Source organism: Colobus angolensis, unplaced genomic scaffold (assembly GCF_000951035.1).
Source record: "Colobus angolensis palliatus isolate OR3802 unplaced genomic scaffold, Cang.pa_1.0 Scaffold58, whole genome shotgun sequence".
NCBI classification, from domain to species: domain Eukaryota; kingdom Metazoa; phylum Chordata; class Mammalia; order Primates; family Cercopithecidae; genus Colobus; species Colobus angolensis.
The window spans coordinates 690,986-700,187 of NW_012119376.1; the positions used below are offsets into that span (position 1 = coordinate 690,986).

At 43.2% G+C, this 9,202-nt stretch overlaps 1 non-coding gene across 1 annotated transcript; it reads right to left on the minus strand.

The window, feature by feature from the left end:
- Positions 1 to 4,994: 4,994 nt before the first annotated feature.
- Positions 4,995 to 5,077, minus strand: TRNAL-UAA. The gene has a single exon. It is a non-coding gene; the product is annotated as a tRNA-Leu (tRNA).
- Between the last annotated feature and the right edge of the window lie 4,125 nt (positions 5,078 to 9,202).

Here is a 9,202-nt window from a genome sequence, read left to right on the forward strand (position 1 = left end):
TTCCTAGAGACAGGAGACAACTCAGAATAGCCCTTACACCTCAGAGCCTGCTGAAATTACTCGAAACAGCCAATCTTAAGCATGTTTACCCTTTCTTGTCCCTTTTCTTTCTGCAATAACCACCATAGAGGCTGTTTTTTAAAATCTTATTGTTTATTCATTCTTACTTTTAAAAAATGTTGTGGTTGCGTAGAAGCTGTATATGTCTGTGGGTACATGAGAAGTTTTGATATAGGCATGAAATGTGAAATAATCACATCAGGAGAATAGGGTATCCAAGCCCTGAAGCATTGGTCCTTTGTGTTACAAACAATCCAATCACACTCTTAGTTGTTTTATTATATTTTATTTTACTTTACTTTTGAGAAAGGGTGTGGTGTTGCTCTGTCACCCAATCTGTAATGCAGTGGTGTGATCATGGCTTACTGCAGCCTCGGCCTCCTGGGCTCAAGTTATCCTCCCACCTCGGACTCCCGAGTAGCTGGGACTACAGGTGCGCACCACCACACCTGGCCACATTTTGTATTTTTTGTAGAGATAGGATTTTGCCATGTTGCCCAGGCTGGTCTTGAATCCCTGGGCTCAAGTGATCCACCTACTTCGGCCTCCTAAAGTGCTGGAATTACGGGTATGACCAGTCGCACCCAGCCACAGTTTGTTATTTTAAAATGTTTAATGAAGTTCTTATTGACTACAGTCACTCTGTTGTGTGACCAACTAGTATGTTTTATTCATTCTATTTTTTTTTTGGTACCCATAATAAAGACTGTCACTCATACTTTCCCTTCAATCTTTCTGCCACTGACTAACCCCACTCCTTCGCCATGTGGCCCTGGATGGTGTGGTGTGACTCCTGTGTCTAGGTATCTGTGACATAAAAATTGCTTCCTTCACGACAGTCATTTTTGTGTCATGTCCTACTGTTTCTGATTAAAATAAATCCACAGTACATTTTAAAACACATACCCTGAATAAGGATTAATATGTGTACAACACACAAAATGAATTATGAATACTCAGTAGATTTCAGGGTAGTTCACTTATTCAGCAGGTGTTTGTTGAGTGCATGTAATGTACTGGAGACACTCTGCTGGACGAAATTTTTGTTTAAGTTCTGTAAGGATCCAGTGCTGACCTTGACTGGTGTACAGTTCTGACCCTGGCTGGCTTACATTCCACAGTTATAGGCTGTCACTGCCCACTGCAGCCTGTTCATACTGGGACATCCACTTTTTGCCTCAGAGCTCTTAATATTGAGTTTAGCCTTTGCCAAATACTAATCTACAACCTAGATTCTGACTCAATGTTATTTTCTTTTAAAATGATGTAATAACAATAATAGAATCAATCATTCCTCTCTGCCAGGCACTCTGATAAATGGTTCAGAAGCGTCAAAATCTATTTTGATGAAAATGAAATGTAGGCTGGGTTGGTTTGCAATCACCCTTTATCTGGTAGCAGAGTAATGAGGAGATGCAAGGCACCTGGGATTATGTTCTCTGCCTTTTACACAGTATCTTTGAACTAAACAGACTTATTAAAACATGGAGCATTACCATTTATCCCACTTGAACAATTAACATATGGGTGAGGTTCATAGCATATATTGAATTTGTTCTTCAGCTAGCTGCAATTGTATTTGAAAGTAAAATGAAAAGAGAAATAATTAAGGTTTCCAAATTCCAACTTCCTACTGAGGACCAAGAACACTACTTGTTCAGGATCTCTCAAATTGGACTTGACTTCTGTGTTTTAAAGTTGATGGCTAATCCAGATATCTATTATCCTTCAACTTCATAGCCAGATTTGGTGTTGGAAAATAAACTGAAACAAACAAAGAAGATGCAGTGAGATAAACCTTCTATTGATACAATGAAAATAATGGCTCGTGCAAGTTGTATCAGTGATTCAGGATTATTTTCAAGGGCAGGTTTATCATTAATGATTAGAAGAGAAAAAAGAAAGTCAATTTACTGGCTGGCGTAGATATCGCCTGAATCTGCTTCCAAACACAGTAACTGTGGAGCAAATTATCAGAATTCTGTAGTCGGAATAAGGCAGACAGAATTTAACAAAAAATTTGCCTCAAATTAACCAGTAGGTGTCACTGCTTAAATACATTGGGAACAGCTTTTCCTACAGAGATCTATGTAAAAGTCCCATAGAAAATAATCAGTTTTGAATGACTTACACCTACTTCAAACCTACAGAGAATGTTCATAAATCCACACTGTTACTTTATAATTCAAAGGATTGACTTAAGTTCTTTTTGTTAAAATAATTACTAGAAAATCGTTATAAGCTTAGTGGCAGTATACAAATTTAATGATTAATTTAATGACCAAATTTAACTGATTCAAATTTAATTTAAGCCAATTTAAATTTAATTCAAACTAAGTTAACGATTCAAATTTAACTTCAGTATATTTGATATGTTTTAAGAATCTTTGAAAATATATAAAAAGGCTAATATAACAGATCTGCTTTTCAAGGAAAAAATCCTGGGCTTTTAAGGAGGAAGAGAGAGAAAGACTGAGCTCAGTCTAACTGGTTATTAACTGAATTAAACAATTTTTCCCCCAAAATATTTTCTACCAATTCAACATGTCCCCCATCCCAAGCCTATAAAGACAGACCAAGATTCTCTACATCAGTAGACACAGATACTTCCAAATGTAACATTCGTCAGGTTCCTTCTGTTTTAAATCCTTCAGGGCATCCTGGACATCATATTTGACAGAGCCCCCAGTTGGCTCCCAGGTGGTTTACCCCACCTGCATCTGTCTCCCTCTCCCCCTTGCCCCTCCCTCCTCCCTGCTTCTTTTTTCCTTCACTTCTCAACTAAAGCTAGCTCTCTGAGGAAGAGTCAGGCCTTCCCAAACCACTCCTTTAGCACCTTGGGCATAATTCTTATCTTTTCATTACAAATGTAGCTTATTAAAATCTCTATCTCCTGCTATCTGAGCTCACTGAGATAAAGGTCAGGTTATTTATCTGCACATCCCAAGTATCTACCAGCGAGTGGTTCAGAGCCTGTTCTCAGTTGCTGGCAGGATGTTTATTTCCAAAATATGTAGACACTCTTTTTCTCTTTCCTTTTTGAACAATTCAATTCTAAAGCCATTAAATGAGCTTAAGCAATGTATAGATCTGCATTGGGAAGGTAGGAATTCAGGGAGTTACAAACATGGACGGGGAGAAAAAATAGAACGAAGTCTATAGTGTTGGATCAGAATTGGAGGTGTATATAAACTCCTTGATATACATATAGATATATGAATAAACGTAGATATATATTTATATAGATATATAGATAAATATACAAATAGATAAATATGCACACACGCGCACACACGCAAACACACACACTCCTTAATTCTGTCTACCCAGAGGGCCTGGGAGTAGCAACACCTCAAAAGCAATGAGCACACCTAGCATTGAGACCTTGGTTTCTAGATACCGTTCTCCACTAAAAGGAACCAAGGATCTTTGGAAAATGGCTGATTCTAGCACTGGGTCAGGAAAGTACAAGTAAGTCGGGACTATATTGGAGTAGGAAGTAAGGACGTGCTAAAGAATAATGTAGCTCGGTCTCTATTAAAAATACAAAATATTAGCAGGGCTTGGTGGTGGGCGCCTGTAGTCCCAGCTACTCGGGAGGCTGAACCCGGGAGGCGGAGCTTGCAGTGAGCCGAGATCGCGCCACTGCACTCTAGCCTGGGTGACAGAGTGAGACTCGGTCGCAAAAAAAAAAAAAGAATAATGCAGACAGGTCAAAAGTCAACTTGAATGGGCTGTCACTGGCCCAATCTGAGACACTTCGAGCATCAAAATGAATGAATGGTTACTAATTAAAATAGGGCACCATGAGTACATACGTACATAACTTATAATTCCATAAATAATTGAATAAAATGAAAATTTGATAAGGCGTGGGATATTACACAGCTTCAAGGCACTTCCCTCTAAAATATGTGCTAATCACAAAGGGAAAAGAGTAACTTTATAGAGGAGAAGCCTGGCAGAGAAGCAGGCCACACTGAAATCATGCAGCCTGAGAGGCTGCCGTGAGAACATCGCATGGCTTCTGTGGAAGTACTGCTAAATAAACAGAGCCTGGATCTCATCAGGAGGAAACACCAAAAAACCTAGACTGACAAAGGACATTCTACAAACCGGCTGGCTTGTCAGCAGAAGTGTCAAGATCGTGAAAGTCAGCAGAGGCTGAGGAACCCATCCACACGGAAGAAGTCGAAGGAGACAGGACAAGTAAATGCAACGCATCATTCTGAAGAGGAGCCTTTTGCTATAAAGAACATTCTTGCGACAACTGGTGACCGAATGGGGACCGAGGATTAGACGGTATTAAATCATCAATGTTAATTTCCTGATTTTAATAGTAGTACTTGGGCATCGACTTGGTATTTTACTTTTAAATGATTCAAGAGAGGAAAAAAAGTTATTTGCATTGTGCTTGCAACTTTTAAAAATTCTTAGAAGGCCTTCATTAAACAAACAATTTTAAAGGAACAAGAAGGAAAAAAAAAAAAAAACTTTACCACGCTATATTTAAAAATTCTAAGCCGAACCCAAGTTGGAGTGCATTTTACATCTAGGATGATACAGTCTCCACCTTCTAGGAGTTAACAGAAGAGTTGTGTGCACAAAATTAACATTGGCGGGGGTAAAAAAAAGGAAGAGAGAGAGAAAAAGAAAGAGAGATATATTTTTTACTTTTTTGTAGAGGCAGTTTTAAAAATACCCTCCAGGTCATAGCCCTCCCCCTCCCAGCCGCCTCCCACCCTGCAGTTGGGGAGGTGAGCGGAGCTCCGCGAGCCGCCGCCTGCGCGGTCTCTTGGTGGGAAGTAGGTCTCTGCGTGTGAGCGTTGCGCCTCTCCCAGCCAGAAGTCGGAATTCTAATGTCCAAGGCGTGCTGTGTTCGGTGAGATTCGTATTTTTAAAAAATAAAATAATCTCAGAGAAAAACCTGAAACTACCAGGAGTGGGGTTCGAACCCACGCGGACATATGTCCATTGGATCTTAAGTCCAACGCCTTAACCACTCGGCCATCCTGGTACAGGCATTCGACGTTACTTTCGCTCTGCCTACAAGGCGTCCTCTACCTCCTCCTGCCCGCACCCTCCCTGCAGAACGCGGAGAGTTTTCGCCGCCACTCTCTCCGCTCTCCCATCCCGGGCTGGGGCGGCCGCCACGCAGGTACTTCGGTTTCTCGCCGCCGGGGCTCACTGCTGCCCCCGGCCCGCCCTGGCAGTGAAGACAACTGCAGCGGAGCTGCGCGCTCTCGGCGGGGGCGGCGGCGCTCGCGGGCCTTTGGCTGGGGAGAGACTCCGGGCCCTCCAGTTGCGCTTTCGGTTTCGAGGTGCGCGGGCGCCGCAAACACACACCAGCAAACTTCTGGGTTCCTGGGAGCGCGTTCTGGAGGCCCCTGGCTGGTAGTGCAGGGACGCAGCCCACAGGGCGGTATTTAGTTTTTGGTGTTCTAAACAGAGTTGGCTTCAAGGAATGAGGTGCCCGGACAGCAGCAGAGTTCCGGGACTCCTGCCCCTAGGGGCCGCTTTTCTTCTTCGCATATGCCACAAGTCACACGGGAGGGAAGCTTTGTAGAAATGTGCGTGTCGCCTGTGCCACGCCACATGCAGGGGAGCGTGGCACAGTCGCCCTTCCTTGTGGCTGCAGGCACCATCCCCACTGCGCCGCCTCGGATGCAGTGCGGTGGCCTCCTCTTTGCCCCCGCAACCCTACAAGGCAATGAGATATTTTTGTTCCCTTTTCTTGTTTTGCAATGTTCTCCTTCCTTTCTGTGTACACGAGATTCATTCGTCCTGTTATCCCTTTTCCCAGGACTTCCACTGCATTCCCCACTACCCAGGACCTCATATCGACCACAGAACGCAGAGCCCAGGCTCTGTGTTGTGGAGTGGTAGGGGCCTGGTGGCTGAGCTGGGATCCGGCAGCCACGTGATTATCCGGTCATGCCCTTGTTCATATGGTGCAGACAGCGACTTCTTCATCAAGAACTCCTATCAGCCTGGAGACTGTACACACTAACCTCACTATGCGTGACCTCACCAGTGGTTCTCCTGCTGGGTCACATTGTAAGAATTGTCTTGCCTCTTCCTGGAACTCCTGTGATCCCTGGGAACAAGGGCTGTCACGAGCCTGCTGCCCTGGTTCTCGGAGTTTCCACCAACTCCTAGAGAACTGCCCCTGCGAGAGGGCCTCAAGATAGTAACCAGGAGAATCACCACTTTCACACTTTGCCACACAGCATTGTAAGCTCTCAGAAGCCTGCGCCTATGTCCTGACCTCAATAGCACCCCTCCTAAGCGCCAGGCCCGGCCCTCCGGAGTACACGACAAGAGCTCAGGCAAGAACAGTTCCTCAGGCCTTGCCCTGCGGTGCTGAGAGATGAAAGGGAACTTAGACTCTGCCAGGGTCAAGACGCAGCCACGTGGTGATGACATGGGGTCACCAGAGTGCGGCCTGCCACCCTCCATCTCCATTGTATGGCGCCAAATTGTCAGAGGCCACAGACGTCATAAAAATGGCTTTCAAGGCACTGAAATGATAATAATAACATGGATTGAGAACATGTCACTATGTGACAAGCATTGCTCTAAGCTCTTTACATATATCATCTTATTTCAGCTGGGCGTGGTGTTGCGTTCCTGTAGTACCAGCTATCGGGAGGCTAAGGCCAGAGGATCACTTGAGTTCGGAGTTCAAGGCTGTGTGTGTCATCATTGTGCCTGTGAATAGCCACTGCACTGCAGCCTGGGCAACATGGTGAGATTCCATCTCTAAAATAAATAAATAAAAATTTCTTAACAACTCTGTAAAGTAGGTGTGTGAGAGACACATTCAAACCATAGTGTTATTTGAAGGACATTTTTGTTAACCCCAGACTCAACTTCCAACAAGCCGCTAGTATAAGACAGTTTGGAGTAACACAGCCGCGTCGTAGGGTATCCCTTAGAAATGCACCTTCTGAAGCCTCAAAATTGTATTAAAATTTTCTGGCTGCTGTTTAAGGATGGGCCTGGTACAAGTTAGTTTATCTTTGGTTTTCTTTGGAAAAATACAACCTGCCACACAGCAGAACTATAACAGTATCTCCCATTCCAAATGCTTTTCTTCCAATGTTATTTTGACACCCCTCCCATTAATAGATGGAATGTGGGGGGATGGCGTCTGTGTTCTCATTCATTGAATCTGGAAAGGGGTTTGTGTCTATGGAGGAGTGATACTATGTGATTTCTGAGGCTAGGTCATAAAAGTTGCTGTAACTGTACTTCACTTTGTTTTTTTTTTGAGATACTTGATCTTGGAACCGAGCCACCACGCTGTGAGGAAGCCACATGTAGTTGTTTCAGGTGACTGCCCTCAAACAACAGACAGTATTAACTGCTATAAATATGACTAAATGAGCCTTCAGATGATTCCAGACCCTAGCCATCAAGTGACTCCTCCCACACAGCCATTGATTCCTTCCAGTTAATTACCCCATATTATTATGTATGCAGGTAGACAAGTTGTCCCCATAGTATCCTTTTCCAATTCCTGATTCACAACATCTGTGGAAATAATGAAATAGCCATTATTTGCACCACTGTTTGTTTGTTCGTTTGTTTAAGTGAAGCAATTGATAATGAAAATTCTGAGAATGATAAACTGGGAGTGCAGTGATGAGGCACTAGGAGTACTGGTAGGAGACAGGTGATCTGAGGATAAAGCTGGCACAGGGGGAAGCAGAACCCCGAGATGGGGAGAGTCCAAGGTCTGATTCCATCATTGGAGTCATTTATTCCATCCTTCCTAGAAACTGGACTCAAGGCCATACTGCCGTCTTCCAAATCTACATCGTACATGGAAGTGTCTGTGTGGAAGAACAGAAGTTCCATCCCTGGATGCTTGCTGCAAGGGTGGATAGGAAAGAAAGTTCTGGCTTCTGCCTCCGGAAGCAGTCCTGAAAATGGAGGAAATTCCCCAAGCATAGAAAAAGTTGCCAAACTTGCTGGCAACTATAAGACATCACAAATACCCACTTGAGTGTTGGAACAAATGTGAAAAGCACTGTGCCATGGCATTTGTTATAACTGACAATATTAGAGAGTAAATGTCAATATTAGGACAGATTTTGTAACTTTGAAATGGCTTCACGTTCAAGAAACTGCATTTAACATACTTCTTACTGAGAAATGTTCCACACTATTTAAACTAGTTTTCAGTGTGTATGTATGCTTATTTAAGCCATGATATTCTTCATACATTCTGCAATGGTTTTAAAAATATGTCCATAAATGCTTTCATACTTCTGTCTTCAACAGGGGAAGACTACCTTTCCTCCCCTTGAGTGCGGGCTGAATCTAGTGACTCATTTCTAATGGATAGAATAAAATGAAAGTGATGGTCTGCAACCTTAGAGATGAAATCATCAAAAGGCACTACTGCTACCACTGTGGTTGCCCTCTCTTGGAGCATTCACTCTGGAGGATGCCAGCTGTGATGTCCCACATGGAGGCTCTGAACGGAAGCCTCTAATAACCACCACGAGGACCTGAGGTCTCACATGAGTGAGCCTGGAGACGAATCTTCCACCTCAGTCAAGCCTTCTGATAACTGTAACAAGAGGCAGCAACTTGACTGCAACCTCAGGAGAGAACCTGAACCAGAACCACCCAGCTAAGCCCTGATTTCGTGACCCTCAGAAACCAAGTGAGATAATGAATATTTGTTGCTTTAGGCACTAAATGTTGTGCTATTTTTTACACAGCTATGAGCACTAATACATTAATATTAATACTCTACTAATACTACGATACACTAATTCTAATGCTAATATTATAGCACTAATACTAGGCAAAGTTAGTTTCTCTAGCACTGATGATTTGCTCACAGGCATATATTTTGTTTATTTACATCTGTTTTATTTTCTTATTTTCAGAGTTGTTCATATATATTTTATTTATTTATTTATTTATTTATTTATTTATTTAGAGACAGAATCTCACTCTGTGGCCCAGGCTGGACTGCAGTGGCACGATCTCGGCTCACTGCACCCTCTGCCTCCCAGGTTCAAGCGATTCTCCCGCCTCAACCTCCCAAATAGCTGGGACTACAGGCATGTGCCACCATGCCTAGCTAATTTTTTAACTTTTTGTAGGGATGAGGTCTCACCAT